The sequence below is a fragment of the Oculina patagonica genome, chromosome 4, assembly GCF_052425735.1.
Source record: "Oculina patagonica isolate OP01 chromosome 4, crgOcupat, whole genome shotgun sequence".
NCBI classification, from domain to species: domain Eukaryota; kingdom Metazoa; phylum Cnidaria; class Anthozoa; order Scleractinia; family Oculinidae; genus Oculina; species Oculina patagonica.
The window spans coordinates 37,820,188-37,837,315 of record NC_135761.1 but is presented as its reverse complement, the minus strand read 5'-3'; the positions used below and the strand labels follow the sequence as shown (position 1 = coordinate 37,837,315).

The 17,128-nt window shown below is 38.4% G+C and overlaps 1 long non-coding RNA gene across 1 annotated transcript in view; it reads left to right on the top strand.

Annotated features, from left to right (window-relative positions):
- Nucleotides 1–17,128, top strand: part of LOC144652364 (uncharacterized) — a 110,394-nt gene that overhangs the window by 84,179 nt on the left and 9,087 nt on the right. The window lies entirely within an intron of this gene.

The window sequence follows — 17,128 nt, the reverse complement described above, 5'->3', positions numbered from 1 at the left end:
ACCTCTTCGAGATTCTATATCGGCGGAGAAAACTTGGACACAAAATTGAAGGTTTTGAGGCTTCCGAAGACCTTCCGAGTAAATGTTTACAACAACGTGTGATATATTCAAAGCTGTGAATCTATTTATGGCAATTTCCTATGTTCCAGCGCACATGGCACAAAGCTGATAACAATGACTAGTAATTACTTGTACAAAAGAGTTTAAAAACAAACATACTCATGAATACCGTAGAATTCCGGTTATAAGCCCTGGGCTTATACAACTTCGTAAGGGGTTTTGAGTGGGCTTATAAGTGGAGGGGCTTATATTCGGGAGGGCTTATAAGCGGAATGAAAAAAACGTTTCAAAACGAGCCACGGGAGTGTTGATGGAAATACGTTTTTAAGTTAAAAACACATAATAAAGGAACATTTAGCCCTATTCAGTACTGTTATCTGGTAGAGGGGGCTTATATCCGGGGGGGCTTATAACCGGATGTATTTTTTTTTGTTTCCAGGATGATGGGCCTATAACCGGGAGGGCTTATAAGCGGGGGGGCTTATAACCGGAATTCTACGGTATTTCGTTTGTTGTCGGCTTCAGTCGTCCGGCAGTTCGTGCATACTCTTTACATAAATACATACTAATGATTGCAAGGGTCCTGCGCGACCTTAACCAGGCAAACACTAAAGCGTGATAAATATAATCATTTGTTTTAGTGCTCATCTATCATCCTTCCACTTTTTGTGTTAAATGTGTTATCTTTTTCGTTTTAATTTCTTGTCTTCTACTACAGTAATGTAACATTCTTATAGTACATTTGTAACCGAGTTTTATTATACGCGACAAAGCAATTTTTCGGTTTCACTTTGTGGTTCTGTTTATCTCTGTTCCACTGAAAATATCCCTTTCGGTTATGTTTTGTTGTTGTGTTTTCTTGATCATGGCTAAATCCTCGATATTTAAACGCCTTTACATTTCTTCCACCTCTTTCAGTGTATACGCCGGTGGATGGAATTTTTGGTTTTGCCTTTAAGGGAGTTGAATTTTTACAAAATAGTTACTCCGAACAAACTCCAGAAACATGCAGCTTCACAGTTTTGCCTGTAAGGTGCTTTTCCTGGAGCATCGGTTTACAGAAATTGTGCCAGATGTCTAGAGACTTGTTTCTGACCAGACAACGTAGATCCTTTCCACGTTCGTCTAGGCGTTTTAGGAGTTTGTGCACCTGTCGCACAAGTATAAAGGCTTGCTCCTTAGAGAGACTCCCCCTTACAAAGTCCAATAAGTAACGGTGGAAATTTGCCAAGTAGTGGTCTTGAATTCCCCTTTAGAGTCGCCTCTGGGAGTAGTACTCCCTCGAGGTTTGATGGCAAAAGGGCGCTTCCCAGTTGGAGCCATCATCTGAGGAGAGGTCATCTATCATTCCATCTTCACTTGTAGTTTCCATGGTGGAGTCCCTATGGGAATGAAAGCTCCCCTCTTCTTCGGATGTAGAGGCTTCTTCAAGTTCTTCATCCTCCTGGAAGATTTGCTTCTTAGATGTTTGGTCCTTCCTAGTGTGAGACTGCTTTGGAGGAAAAAGCTCTGCGAGAGGTAACCAAGACTCTGGGAAGATCTTCTAAGCAACTTCTGTACTTTTAATGACTTCTTCTTTTGCACAACTGTTCTTCTAAATCTAGTGAACTAGCAGCCCTTCTAATATAGCTAAAACGTAGACATGTTTGGGTTCAAAAACTCTCTGACCTTGGAAAACTTGAGACATCCCCAGGACTGACTTAAGAAAACAAATACAAACAAACCTACATGAAAAACCAAAATAAAGAGTAAACGGCCAATGATAAATCAAGACGGTCAAAAACTAAACCAAAACAGGAACCTTAACGGAGGTCCCAAATCAAGATCAGTAGATGATTTCAAGTTCTTCTACCGTGGGAACGGAACCCTCAAATACAAACACTTGACAAAATAACCAACACAACCTAAACTTAGAAACTCTTAGTGTGAGGTAGACCTTGAACAACCTTGGGCTTTAAACTTAAATTACAAAATAACCAAAGCTTCGAGGCACTAACCCAAACATGACTACTAGGAAAGACTACAGCTTAGCGATAAGCGCCCTTAAGAAACTAAGATAAACAACTTAAAACATTGGTGTGGGCAATAAGGCCCTTACAACAAAAGACTTGAACGGAAGCAACAGAATGACAAATAACCGACAGAGAACTAAAACAACTAAATTCTTAAAACAACTATTAAGCTCCACAACATGCCCCCCTTCTTAAACAAAGCATCGTCCCTGATGCCAAAAAGATTAAAAACGGATAAAAACTTGGTATGAAAAATGAGGAAATTCTACAAAATTGATAAAGTTAATAAAGCTTTAAAATATATATTGCTAATAAAATAAGCAAAATGTAAAACAAGCAGACAATCCGTCCTTGTACAGCAAAACAAAAAGTTGAAAAATTACTAGAAAATACCGCAAAGAACTACACAAAATTTACGAATATGTAAGTTTGCAGCAGACTAAGAATGAATAATAATGAGTACGAAAAATAATACCAAAAATATCAAATACAAGAAAGGTTATATAAACAAAACTAATCTAAGATATTACAGAACATACTATAGAAATTACTAGTGTTTAATAATAGGAATTGTTGGTGACTACTTTAGTCCAACTCGTCTAATTCATTTCTTGGCTCGTTGGCTGCCGCGACTTGAAAAATTATTTTCCCAATACTGTCACGTAACATTTTCCAGAACTTCCTACCCGGTAAGCTGCTATTTCACTGCCAAAGTCGTTAAAAATTTGTAAGGAACGAGTATCTCCATGCAGAGGAACTTTGATCCATCAAGATTAGCACTTATCAACTTTTAACACCTCACTGAAGAGAAAACCTGTTTCATTTATCTTCAATTCATAGCGCTGAAAATATAGTCCAGCTTTGGATGCTACATTTGCATGTAGTCCCGCTTTGGATGCTGCATTTGCCCTGCTGGCAACGGCAACTAAAATAAGGAGGAGTAGAAAGGCAATATAACAACATGATTTGTCCCAATCTCCATTGTTTGTTCTATTCACTATGTTGTATCTATGTTGAAAAGGCCAACATATGCTCTTCCTTTACAGCACACCCTTTTGACTTCAGTTTTGGCCTCTGGCTAACTGGAAACCAGGCTCTCGCTGCGGGGTAAATGGCATTCTGAAATGCTCTGCATCTGGATAGGGAAAATTTTTCCACAGGTTGTCTGCATCATCGTCAGAACCGCTCTCTTTCTACTTCTTTGATGGAAATATACTTTGCTCCTTTTTATGGGGACAACCCCCAATAATGAAATGGCATGCACTTATGATCTCCATCCCCAATTATGGCTGCTGATTTTTCTTATTTAAAAATTGTGACCCTTGGTTTCGGGCTCCATTTTAAAGTACCCTTTCTTTCATGACGCTGCCTTTAAATTCTTATTGTACTTTGTGTCAGAGAAAAACATTGGTGTCTTTGCCAATCTTCGAACTGGATTCAATTACTTGACATAACATTTTCTGTAAATATCATTTTTTTGCTTTGATTAAATTGTTGAGAAAATTATGTGTTATTCATTCATGTCACAAGATCACAAGGCCCACAATACTGTCATCTCTCTAATCATTCCACAACATATCACTTTTTTAGAAATAGGATGGGGAAACCCATTCCATTTGACTTCTGAAACCTTTTTCTTCCAGTTGATTTTTTAAAGATGGCTCAATATGTCCTGAAACCACGAAACAAACACTTTATAGTTAAAGTTATAACAAGTGACATGTAACAATAGTTGTTACAGAGGTTGAAAAGTGAAAAAAATAGTGAAAAATATGTGAAATAATAAGTGAAAAAAGACGATTCTTCACGGAATGGTGTCTTTTGAGGTTGTGAAAATGATGGCTAACCGTGTGTTCAAAGTTTCAAAGTGCTACTTGCCAGCCTTCTTTCTTAACAGGTTCTTGACTTTCTGGACACACCTCTGACGTCCTTCCCTAACAAGGAGGTGCTTTAAGGTGTCCTCCTTCTTAAACTGACTAATAACCTTATCCTCTCCCAAGCTTGCCCGTAGTTGATGCAAAGAAGTCATTTATGGCTTTTGTGTCGCTTTCATTCCACTCACGACGACTTCTGGATGGGATACTTACAGATGGACCGGCATTTTCCTGACATGCCAAGCCTCTAACTGGGTTCTCAACCTCTTTTACTTGTTTTTCTTCATTTTTCTCATTCAAACCGTCATCCTGCAGGCCGTTATCTCTAAGGTCTTCAATACTTTTGCTCGGGGTTCTCCGTCGTTCTGGTGGATATTTTATCGACCAAACTTCTCAAAAGGCAATAGGCTTTGCTGGCGTAACAAAGGTTTATCTTGTGGATGTAGTCTCACATTGCTGTCTCCATGCTGTGACTTAAATGGTCAGCCATTACTTGCCGATCTGTCAGACTTAGCATCTCCTCAGCCTCATTACATGTCAGCCCTTATTCCTGCCTTCTTGAAAAATCCTGGGAAACGCTTGCCGATGGTGCCCTTGGCAAACTGTTTTCCCGTGTTCGCATTGATGAACAAGGCGTCCTTTTACCTGCAATGGACATACTTTGGGCACAGAAAGTCGCAATAGATCCGGATATGATTGTAGTTGTGTTCATCAACCACCAGCTTTGCCGGCCCAATGTGACGTGTGGTCTTGTGTTCATCAACTAGGATGACATATGTTTTTTCTTCTGAGTCGTGTTGCTCTTGATGAAATGGACTAACTTTGCAGGTTTCTAGTAGACCCGGTCGTGACCTGTTTTCGACAAGGATTGTAACGATAAGATAGTCCCAAATTGGAGTGAATTCATTTCGTTCCAGATCCCTCGTTTTGTTTTCTTCAACGTCTTTTAGAAGGAAATTGCTTTTTCGACCAACTGTGTTTTCTTGCTCATCGCTTAGTACTCTATTTTTAAATGCCTGTACATTTGTTTCACCTTTCTTTCAGTGTATTGGACAGCGGTACATCGGTGGATGGATGTTTTGTATTTCCGGATGGTATTCAAGTTTTTGCCGGTCAGGCGCTTTTCCTGGAGCATCAGTTTACAGAAATTGTGCCAGATGTCTAGAGATTGGTTTCTGACCAGACAACGTGGATCCTTTCCACCTTTGTCTAGGCGTTCCAGGAGTTTGTGCACCTGTCGCACGTGTATAAGGGTTTGCTCCTCAGAGAGACTCCTTCCTACAAAGTCCAATAACAAACTGTGGAAATTTGTCAAGTAGTGGTCTTGAATTTCCTTTGAGAGTCGCCTCTGGGAGTAATACTCCCTCCAGGTTTGATGGCAAAAGGGTACCTCCCAGTCGGAGCCATCATCCGACGAAAGGTCTTCCATCATTTCATCTTCACTTTTCTTTTTTATAGCGGAGTTCCTATGGGGATGAAAGCTCCCCTCTTCGTCGGTTGTACTGGGTTTTCTTCAAGTTCTTCATCCTCCTCGAAGATTCGCTCCTTAGATTGTCTGTCCTCCCAAGTGCCTTGGTGCGTCCATACTTCTGACTTTCTTAGACGTGTGGCGGGCCGTTTAGTTAATGGTTTTAGCGTTTTAGCTGGCTGTTCGCTACTTTTATTGAGCTAAATGAATCTTTTTCCGTGCCTCAGTGATCTTCTTTAAGTCTTTAAGGTTGTGTTTTCGACGAAGATGCTGGCTCATTCTAGTGACTACTTGCGTGCAGCCCTTGTACCTACATTGGTACAAGTTTCCTTTTGTTGCCTTTTTCTCAGCAACAGCAACCTGTCTCGCCACTTTGGACAAGCTGAGGTCTTCGCCTTTGTGCTTATTCTGTATTTGCCTGGCCAAGTGCGATTCAACAAAGCCGTAAATTGGACACTTTCGGTACCTGTTGTTGCTATTGTCAGTGAAATAAGGGTCAACAGGCAGACTGGTTGCGGCAGATGCAGATTTAGCACATGACATAATGAATAGCAAACAGAGTACAGCCTGATGCTGACGACGTGCAAAGACAATGCAGATGACGTTCAAGGAAACAGTCTCCAAACTAAAAGAGAAATAACTCAATAGGGCAAAGTGTTGCATCGGATCAAATGTCTCTTTGAGACAACAGCTATTTTGAATATTATTCTGCAGCAGTCTAAGCTTAAAAGGTGATCATAATGCTATAGACACATGTATGCATTGCGGACCTATTGGAAGGAGTATTTTATATGAAATAATTGTGGTATCTTGCATGATACCGGATAGCTAATAAAAATAAAAAACAATCACACTGCCAATTTTATTAGCTTTTCGTATTTCCCGTATTATGCAAAATACTACAATACCACAATCATTGCATATAAAACACACCTTCCAGTGTAAACTCCCATAATACCTGAAGAAAGCTGGCTGCATGGTTTGGCCAGCTGAAATATAGCACGCCAAATTTAAAATCTTCCTACCTTGTATCGGTTTCTGCTTTTTCATATTCTTCATTAAAAATAACAAAACCTTAAATTTGTAAGTAATTTTCAGACATTATTCAGCACGTGGTAACATCATGTGAAAACAAAGTTTTAAAGAATCACTATATTATGTGCTAAAGACTATACTATGTGCAGTAAGTAAAATTAACTGGAATTGACAATAATGCTAATAAATGATACTAAGCTATCACCGTTTTTAATTTTGAATCACCATAGGTAAGGTTTGTCTGTTTGCCAAACCCAAGTTTATCCAGCCGATGTTTTCACTTTTCATTTCTGTATTGCTAAAGATGTACTTTGCAAACGTTTCTGCATCCATCTTCATTTGTTTCATTTCTACCCGGTAAGCTGTTATTTCACTTCAAATTAAAAAAAAATTAAATTAAATTTTGTGCTGATTTCTGTGACCTGAGGAATAAAGGAAGGGCAGCCTCCTCTGGTTTCACGACAATTACAGAAAAAAATGAATAGCTAGTGTTAGTGAAAGTAAGACCAAAACAAGTTGATGCTGAATGTCCTTTTATACAGGTGTTCTTACCTTTATGAAAAAATTATTAATATTACCTTACAGCAAGTATGAACATGTTTGCCAATAAATGATTTCCCACGATATGCCTGCCTCTCCACATTCATTTCTTTCAAAGATGTGTCAGGCTGCTTTACCAAAGGTCCTGACTTTTCGAGTCCAGCCAATTTCCACTGATCATCTGCCAGCTTTTCCTACGATTTTGTGTCAAAGAGTGTTTGTATATAGTTTATTCATATTGTGAAAATCATTTTGTTAGCTTTTCAAACACCTGTACAAGTAATAACAGTTTGACTCAGTAAGCTGTTCAGAGTGTTGGACCAGTATTAATATGGGAACATTTACCAAAGAAATTTCACAGAAATTTTCTTAATTTTAATATTGTGGGGCTTAGAGACCTAAGGAGTCAGAAAATTGAAATAGATTAATACTCATTACCTCCTGTTTTGCATTTTCATTGAGTTTCTCTATTTCTTTCTGCAATGTTTCAATGTAGGCAGGGGCAAGAGTTATATTAGAATGCAAATGCTGAAAATTCAATATCTCTTGTAAAGAATTTTCTTTCTCTTCTAACTCTGAAACCTGACTTTGGTGTTGCTGTGCAGCTCTGCGTGCTTGCATCTTCTCATTCACAGCGGTTTCTTCAAGCTGCTCAATCCCCACAGCCAGCTGTAAATTAACTCTTTTGTCAAGCTCAAAGCACTGATTGTCAAGCTCATCAAAGAGTTTCTTAAAAACACCCAAGCTGATGTGAAGCCCAGGAACACAAACCTGTTAAAAAATAATTGTTATATCATGTTTAAGAGTAAGAAAGCTAACAGAAAAACCCTTTATGATTGTAAGTGCTGACTCAATAAGCAAATTATTACTTTGTCTAGCTCAATGTCAAGCAGTTTGTCATGGGTGACATAGTGGTAAAACTTCTGTCGACTAGCCCAGGAACCATCCACAACAAACTGATCATAGTCCTCTTGAATATTCTCTAAGGTTCTTTTTTCTATCAAGCGTTGCTGAGGATCACTGCGGGACAGTTGCATCAGTGGGTAAGTTATGAGACACCAGAGGCATGGATAAGTACCTTGAAAAAATGCATATTATACATTTGTGGAATATTCAGAAATTACCTGTTTTAAATGTGGACATTCTGATGTATACAAAATAAATACATAACAACTTACCTGAGGAGCCAGCTATCCCAAATACCTTGCAAAGAAACTCATAATCTCCAAAGAGAAACACCACTTGCTTAAATGTAAATGGTATGTTTTAAAATAACTACAATCAAGTCACATTGGTTTTAAACTTGTATCCTAGCTTTATTTGAAACCAACATCCAACTAGCTTCTTTAAGGATGTTCACTTGGTTTTTATATTGCATCAAGGCAGTTTTAAGGTTTGCCCATGAGTCCTTAGCATGGAACATGGCAAAGATTACTTTGTTTGTCTTTGAATTCGGCTTTTGTAAATTTGCAATTTGGAAGGCCATTTTAAATGATCCACCACCAGCATCACCACCAAGTTTTATGTGGACTTAGTCTTCAGAAATAGCATTCTCCCGTTTCAACCTTCCATTTCTAAAATTACAAGAAGTAAAGAATTACTATAGCAAATTTCCTAATGTTAACACCACTCTCTATGAATTAGTTAGAATGTCTTACTTTTCATTCTCGTCCAAGTGAAGCTCCATGAATCGATTAAGGTCATTAATATAACCAAATTCTGCTTCTCAGATCTCTGTGTTGCACCCTGGTTGTTTAAACTCAAATAGCACCATTTCACATGTAAGGTTGGCAGGTCAGTGATGGTCTGGACTTGGTGCTGGTGTTTTTCACTTTCTGATGCCAGTGCCCATTGGTCAAACCATCTGTTAATGTAGGAAAGTACCATACTATTAATTATTGTTATTATTATTATTATTATTATTATTATTATTATTTTTATTATTAATGTTATTAGAGAAATGTTCTTGTTATTCTTACCTTCTAAGCTTTCTAAGTTTATACCAGGTTTCCCCAAGGTCTGCTTTCATAGCCAACATGTCTCCCTGTGGTATTGTGATTTTAAACTCCTTACCCAGGCACTCCTTCGGTAGGGCTTCTCTTTCTATTTTCCTCATCGCTTTGAGCTCGTCTTTAAGCTGGGTACCACCATTAACAGCTGTTCTTGCCTCGGCTAATATTTTTGACCTTTTCATGGCAATCTTCTGACTTGCATTGTCTGTTGATTTTCTTGGCCTTGTTCTTTTCACCAATTCAATTGACTAAAAGATTAATAAATTCTTAATTACTAAAATTATTTACCATTATGTAATAATAATAGTAATAATAACAATAAAAAATGTATTATTATGTTGTTGTTATTGTTATTATTATAAATAATTATTTTTATTTACCTGGCCACCTGTTCTGAGAAGAATCGTTGCACCATCTTGGGATTTGGTAAGGAACTCGATGCCAAAAAAGATAAAGAAGATATATAAAAAAAGATATACAATAAAAATGATAAAAACAATAGATGTTCAAAACAAAGAAATTCTACAAAATCGATAAATTTAATAAAGCCTAAAATTCATATTTGCAACGAAATAACTATCAAAGGTTATATAAACAAAACTAATCTAAGATATCATAAAACATACACACAAAACATGTCTAAAGAAACAAAGTTAATGTCAAATAGATAAATAGATTTTTTCAGATAGCACCTATTTCTCGTTCAAACTCGTCATCAGGCGTAATGTTCACCTGCGCGTTGTATCTTAGAGTCTTTGGAAAAGTCCCTTTGTCTAAGTTGTTTTTAAGAAAACTTGATTGAGGATCTAGAGCTGTTGATCTTCTCTTGAACAGAGTTCATTTCTTCATCTTGGCGGGATCTTTTCACGCCGTTGTCTTTTTTCAGTGTTGTGGCGGACTCGTCCTCTCGTGGGTGTTTTCTGCTCGAACCGTTGGGTCGGTAGCCTGAGGTGCTGGGTATTTCTTTTGGATCTTTTGGCTTTTTAAAGATTTTCTCGTCATTGCTTGTTGGCTTCTGCCTCTGCACTTGAACGCTTGGGAATTCGTCTCCACAGTCGTCTTTTACTTCGGAAAGAAGGCTGTCTTCTTTTTCTCTGGTAATATCGTTCACTTCAATCTGCATGTCTTCGGTTTGTTTCGCTAATTCTTGCTCTGCGGTTTCAGTTAAGAAACCTTCTTTGTTAAGTGAAGCTGCCATGTTACTGCTAAGGCAAGACTGCAGTTTCAAATCTATGTGAATCTCGTCAGTTGCCAGTAAAGTTCTGAGAGCAGTCTGAGTAAATTCTGTAATTTGGAGTATATACCGTATTTACTCGAATAAGCCCCGCGGCGCTTATTAAATTTTTCGCACCTCCAGTGCGGCGCTTATTCGAGGGCGGCGCTTATTTAAAATTTGGACGCCACAAAAAATCTAATATTTTGCAGTTATCGAAAATAGCGTCTTTTGAGTTTCAGTATTAGTCTCTTGCTAAAGAGAGAAGTGGCACTAGCTGTCCTGTCCTGTCCTGCGGCCTTCACAACATTTAAGAATATTGGATAGAAAACAAATGGGCGAGCGGTAAAACAATCACTTTGAACCACAAAACATTGCTTTTTATGCCCGGAAAGAAATGTCCAAGTTTGTTTAAAAGTTGCTTTGTAGTGCCGTTTTGCCGTTTTGAGCGCCGCATCGGGACTGCAGCGCTTATTCGGGGGCGGCGCTTATTAACTTTTTTTGTCCCATATGCGGCGCTTATTCCGGGGCGGCGCTTATTCGAGTAAATACGGACTATGTTGGACTAAGTCAAGGAAAACTTATTCTCTTCATAACAATCGAAGATTTAACCAAAATCTGGCAGAAACTCACTAAAAACAGCACAAAATGAGGGAGAATTATACTGCCAGGCGTTGCAATGCAGGGGAAGACTGGAGACTAAATAGCGTAAGTCCGCTGAGCGAAATTGCGAGGTGTGCTTTGTACGTCCGATATATCGGACGCTGGGCCGCAAAGGGTTTCGAGCGAAGATTTTTTGAAAAAAAAGTGCGGCGTTAAAAAAAATTGTTACAAAAACGTTACAATTTTTTTCGCAGGTACGGCACTTAATTTCGCGATTTTGATGAGACAGTATTTGGCGGTGTTTTATTTTCGCGATTTGGCCAAAAAATATGTTACAAACGTTGAAAACATGTCAAAAATGTTAAAAAATATGTTTCGCGGGTCTTTATTTCGGTTAACCTACAATGCACTCTAATCTCTCTGTATTTCAATGAGAAACACAATTTATACTTAAAATTGATACAATCTTAATTCAAGGGAACTGTTGGTCTTGTGGTTAGTGGAGTTGCCTCTGATGCGTTCGACTCCGGGTTCGACTCCACTGCCTGTCTTTTTTTTCTCCTCCAACATTTTCTTTTTTTCTTTTTCTAAGTGCCTAGTGCAATTATTGCATTTAGCTACACGTACAAGTCCTGAAAACTTTATTTCAAGTCCGTAGTTTGGGTTAAATTTCGTGCTGTGTCTTGCGAATTTGCTCCATGACAAACGTCCCATGAACGAAGACTTTAAGACCTAAATGTCCACTTTTTTCTGCTGTCGATGTATTCTTCAGATTCATTTCCTTCGATTCTAGACTTCAAAAGATGTCTTTTAATCGTTAACGGAGAAAAACATTGCCTTGAAAGGGACACCATTTTCTTGTTTGGTCAAATGGACATGGGAAAACGAGCCTGCAATGTCCCATACATTTTCAGTACGTTTCGGCCAGCGGTTACACAAATAAAAAAAGTCACGGACGAACTATCTATCTTACAGAGCCGTTGACATAGAGTTACTGGCTTTACTTAAAGAGCCAGTAACCACAAAAGTTATAGCAGGCATATTCCTTGTAAAGTGATGTTTGACTGAATTCATCTTGACTCAAAGAGAACCTCAAGCTCCTCCAAATGGATGGAATGCCAGTATTTCAAACGCCCTGGTATATAGACGTTTTAATCATAGTTGGGTACTTTCTCAATGTTCGCAGACCATAATTATATGGGTTTTGGTTTCTGGGTTAAAATACTAACTTGATGCACGAGTCCTGTCTCCTGAAGTGAGAAGTGCACAAAGAGAATGGCAAGTTTGTAACCCCTTACTTGGAAGTCGTAGCCAGTTTATTACATTTATGGTTAAGCCTTATTACATTTATGATTGTTCAGTTTATTACATTTATGGGCAAATTTCAGTACATTTATGGTTAGTGGATTTATTACATTTGTGGTTAAAAGTTATTACATTTATGGTCAATTTTTATTACATACAATTTTATGGTTGGTATTACATTTATGGGTGATACACGGAGGGTTTCCATTCCACTTGACCAGCGGTCGAGAAACGAGCGACCCTGGAAAGATTTGAAGTTGGAAGTATTGGACTTCCAGTTGAATTGTGAATGCCTAGCTTTTTTTTGTCCTTGTCATTATTTCCTTGGTTCCTACATCGTCTTCTCTCTTCCTTGGTTTTCAGTTTTTTGCATCCTTTTCCTTCCTTTTTTTCTTTTTTCGTCACTAAGAACATCTTGACCAGGACCAAACAGATCCCCTAATTTTGTTTCTTTTATTTCCTTGACCGTTGGCTACACGACTCCTACGTTTGTGACATTTGTAACCTTTGCCGTTTTATGTTGAGTTCGGTCTTTCAACCTTATTTGCTTCTGACTTCTATCTGAGGGTACTGTTATTATTTGGAGGCATAATGTATTGAATAAAGCCGTAAGATTGTGGCCAAGGAAGTGTGTAGAGGTCAAATAAGTCCGCGCTGCGTGGTTTCCGTTTAATAAATGTTGACGGGCCTGCACGACTCCTGCAGTTCGCAAGTAAAGATTATATAGCCTTTAAAGCTTAGCTCTGACAAGGATGTCTTTTAGGGATTTTTCTTTGCGATATGCTAGGAGGGGTGGCTCCTTGAAGATATTTCTTAGTTTTGGTTAGTTCTGTATCAAGTGCCACTTCCCCCTGAGTATTTCTCTGATTTTTGGCAGTCATAATAAAAAATGTTCAAATTTTATAAAGCTTTGCCTTTTAAAGCCCAAAATATAAACAATTGCGAGAAATAAGCACTTTATGAAAAACCTATTTTTCGAAAAAATGCGAGACTAAATAGCGTGAGTCCGCTGAGCGAAATTGCGAGGTGTGCTTTGTACGTCCGATATATCGGACGCTGGGCCGCAAAGGGTTTCGAGCGAAGATTTTTGGGAAAAAAGTGCGGCGATAAAAAAAAATTGTTACAAAAACGTTAAAAATTTTTCGCAGGTATGGCACTTAATTTTGCGATTTTGATGAGACAGTATTTGACGGTGTTTTATTTTCGCGATTTGGCCAAAAAAATACGTTACGTGCTGTGTCTTGCGAATTTGCTCCATGACAAACGTCCCATGAACGAAGACTTTAAGACCTAAAATCCTCGTCAATACCCTTGGGAAGGTCGTCAAGTTTTCGCTCCCCTCCCCCCTCATTCAATGTTGAAGTCTACCTACAGACCTCAATCACAGCATATTGTCTATCATTATGTTCAGAAATACTTCAACATTGATATGGGGGAGAGGGGGGGCCAAACATCTTGTGTAGGTACCTAGAGACTACATTTATGTCGAAATATTTGAAATTGCGGTGTATATGTACAACCTTCCCAAGAGGTATTGTCTGGGATTGTATGTGAAATGACTGGGCGTTTTAGTACATGTCGGGGTCTTTACGGACTGAATTGAAAGTGTTACATGCAATCTTAATGGATGAAATTTTCAGACGATGTTGTGTATTACCAGGCACTTTCTCCAAAGTAAACATAATTAGTTTTTCATTAAAGTGCTACTACGATCAAAATTTTACCTTCCCTTTTCTCTTCGGTTTTGGAAAGTACTTACATTTAATAGTAACCTTGCCGAATTTTAAGTTCAAATTCGAATTGGAAGACCACTTATTTCACGCGTAAACTTCGGCTTCTGCTTGCCGCCATTACTAGATTCAAAAATGTCCGAGGACCAAATAGAGATCTGGAACTAGTTGGGGCGAGAGCATGCTGACGTCATATGCGCATCAACAAAATGGCTGCTTCTAAGTCTGGAGTGACCGATCTGGCAAAACATTGGTTTTCTTTTTAATCTGTAGTGATGTAGAAGCCTTATCTACTGCGCAAATGTTTTTTAAACATACTTCAAGGCATCTCCAGGTCACTTTTGCACAACATAGTGGCAGAAAACAACTCAAAAGGCTGAATTTCGTGACATCTTAACTCGCCCGAACCACGCAAGATGAATAATAGATCGCCTGATAACTTTGACATGCTTTGAGGGAAACTTGTACTCTTAGAAATGCTTTATAGATATTTCTCCCTGAAACCATTGTGAGGTTAACTTCTTCAACTATCCAAGGGAAGTGAATTGAATAGAACACTTCGAATTATCTACAGTGAGTTTGCTGTATTCGCTACTTTTTAGAAGCAAAACATTGGGTGAGTGGCGTAATTTACTTCTGTTGCTCAAGCGCTCGAATAGTCATTTTTAAATTAATTGTAAATACTTCATGTCAAAAAAGGTAATTTTTGTACAAATCGGCCTGTATGTTTTTGAATTATATCCTCTATTGTACAAATAAACTTACTTAAATAAATTCGCACGAGGCGGTACATTATGTGAAAGTACATACAGAAGGATGCAAAGCTTAGCAATATCTTTTTACTGATTATATGTACTGAGAATGTTTCCATTGTAGTCCTCTGTATACTCTGCAGTCTTAATAAACTCACCAGCACGTCTTCATTGTTGGCCACTTGTTTATTTCTGCCATGCAATGTAAAACACTACAGTAGGACTGTACTTCATTGTGCCCTTAGAATAGCATTCATAAACATTTTCTGAGAAGTAAACTCAGGATAGAACACTGTTAGCCTGTCTCAGAGACATTCATGCTATCCGGATTTTACTCAGTAAATCTTTATTATATTTAAGTACAACAGGGGCCATGAGCTATAATTATGACCTGTGCCAATCACTTATGCTGTGTGTAACAGAGCACTGTTGAAATTCTAGCTACTCCTTATTTTAAGTTTGCAATATATTTATTTTTTGTCATGCTCTTTTTGTTCATAAGTTGAGAATGTAGTAGCCAACAATAAATCATGTGAATGTGCCAGAGAACTCTTTAGCTGCTGATCCATCATAATTTATAACACAAGTACAGTCAAATCTGTACCATAAATAAAAATGTTGTATTGATTGAGGTGCAGTGGCTTAAGTGTATGTTGTTGGACTCCGGATCAAGCGCTTCAGGTGTGAACCCTTACTGGTGTCATTGTGCTGTGTTCTTGGGCAAGACTAGTCTCATGGTGCCTCCTCTCAAAGAGTAGAATGGGAACCGGCAAATTGATGGTGCGAGGACGAGGGGGGGGGGGGGTAAACCTTTGATGAACTTATACTTGCATCTCATCCAGGGGGAAGTAGAAATACTCCTGGTTGCTTAATCCTACTTAGCCAGGATAAGCTTGCTTGAAGGGCAACTAGACTTGCATGCAGACCTTGCCTTTTTGTAACAAGGGGGTAATTTTGAGGTCACGCAGGACCCTTGCAACCATTATATATGTATTTATTTAACGAGTATACACAAACTGAACTGCGAAGCCGACAACAAATACAGTCAAACCTGTACCATAAATAAAAATGTTGTCATAGTAATGGGGTAGTTGTATTGATTTAGGTGTGGTGACCTAATGGTCAGTGCACAAGACTCTGAATAAAGCTGTTCAGGTGTGAGCCCAGACCAGTGTCATTACATGTATGTGGGGGGAGTGGGGAGGTTAAACCTGTGATGTAATTGTACTTCCATCTCATCCAGGTTGCTTAATCCTACTTAAAACAAGATATGCTATGGCCTGATGGGCAACTAGGCTTGCATGCAGACTTTGCCTTTTTGCATCAAGGGAGCACATTTAGAAGCACATAAATTTATGGGAATTAACCCCTTCTGGAAGGAGAAAACTGTCTCCAATAGGGTGTCTGTTTATTTAGGGTGGTACACGGAGCTGGCTTGTTTACAGTCATGTTAAGTTGACACAAGATTAGTCCCAAAATTGAACTCTCAATTACATACACATACTGCAGATGCACACTGTACTGCCAGTGATATTCTCTAGAAAGAGCCACTGTCATATTGCATATGATACCGTATTTTCTTGAGTAGACGCCAGACCCCGACTCGACACGGGCTTCATTTAAATGCCGGTTCAAAACTGGAAACGTTTGATCAAGGTCCCAGTGTTTGTTCGAGGTCCAGGTGTTCCCATTTATGAACTTAAAACTTTATACCCTTAACATTATGTCACTTGTTCCCATGTTGTGCATATATTGTTTCAGTTCTTTTTATCACAAAAAAATCGTGGGGCCAAGAGAAAAACAAATGGGTGAAATGAATAAGAAAAACTACTATCCAGTTTTGCTGCTACTTGTGGGCCAGTTTCATAACATTATCAGTAAATAGAGTGAAGGACCCTTTACAGTGTTCAAATGGTTTTCTTATTTTAAGAAACAGGAATACTGAATGCTGGCTGAAGCTGGATGTCTGAAGTGTTATCAGCCATTAAAACACTTAGTTTTAAAAAGGTTTATTACCTGTATTGTAGTCAAGGAAGGTAAAACTGTATAAAACTCAAGGAGCTAAATCCATTGATCACCTGCACCATCTTGTTGACTTTAATTTTTCTGTATAAATGTTACATTATTTCATGTTTATAAAGCTTTTTTTCGGAATAAACAGCTGAGATAGATTTCTAATTAGCTCATTATGCCCATAGCGTGTATGATAGATTACAAGAATGAAAACAACAGTTAAGATCATTTCAATCCTTCGCAAACGGCAATAGCAACCTACATGTATATGCAGCTCTATTAATTCAAACATGCAGACATTTTATCCTAACTATTCAATTACGTTTTTCTCATCATACCATGTATTCAAACGTATGTAGTCCCTGAATTGCCGTTCCTCTTCGTTCTTCGAGGCTTCTTCAATCGGTGCTTCGATCAGACAACAAGACGGTAGCTTCGTTGTAGGCATACAGCGCCAAAACCTCATCGAATGAAATAAATATTGAAGTATTCGCATACAAACATTGCCCTT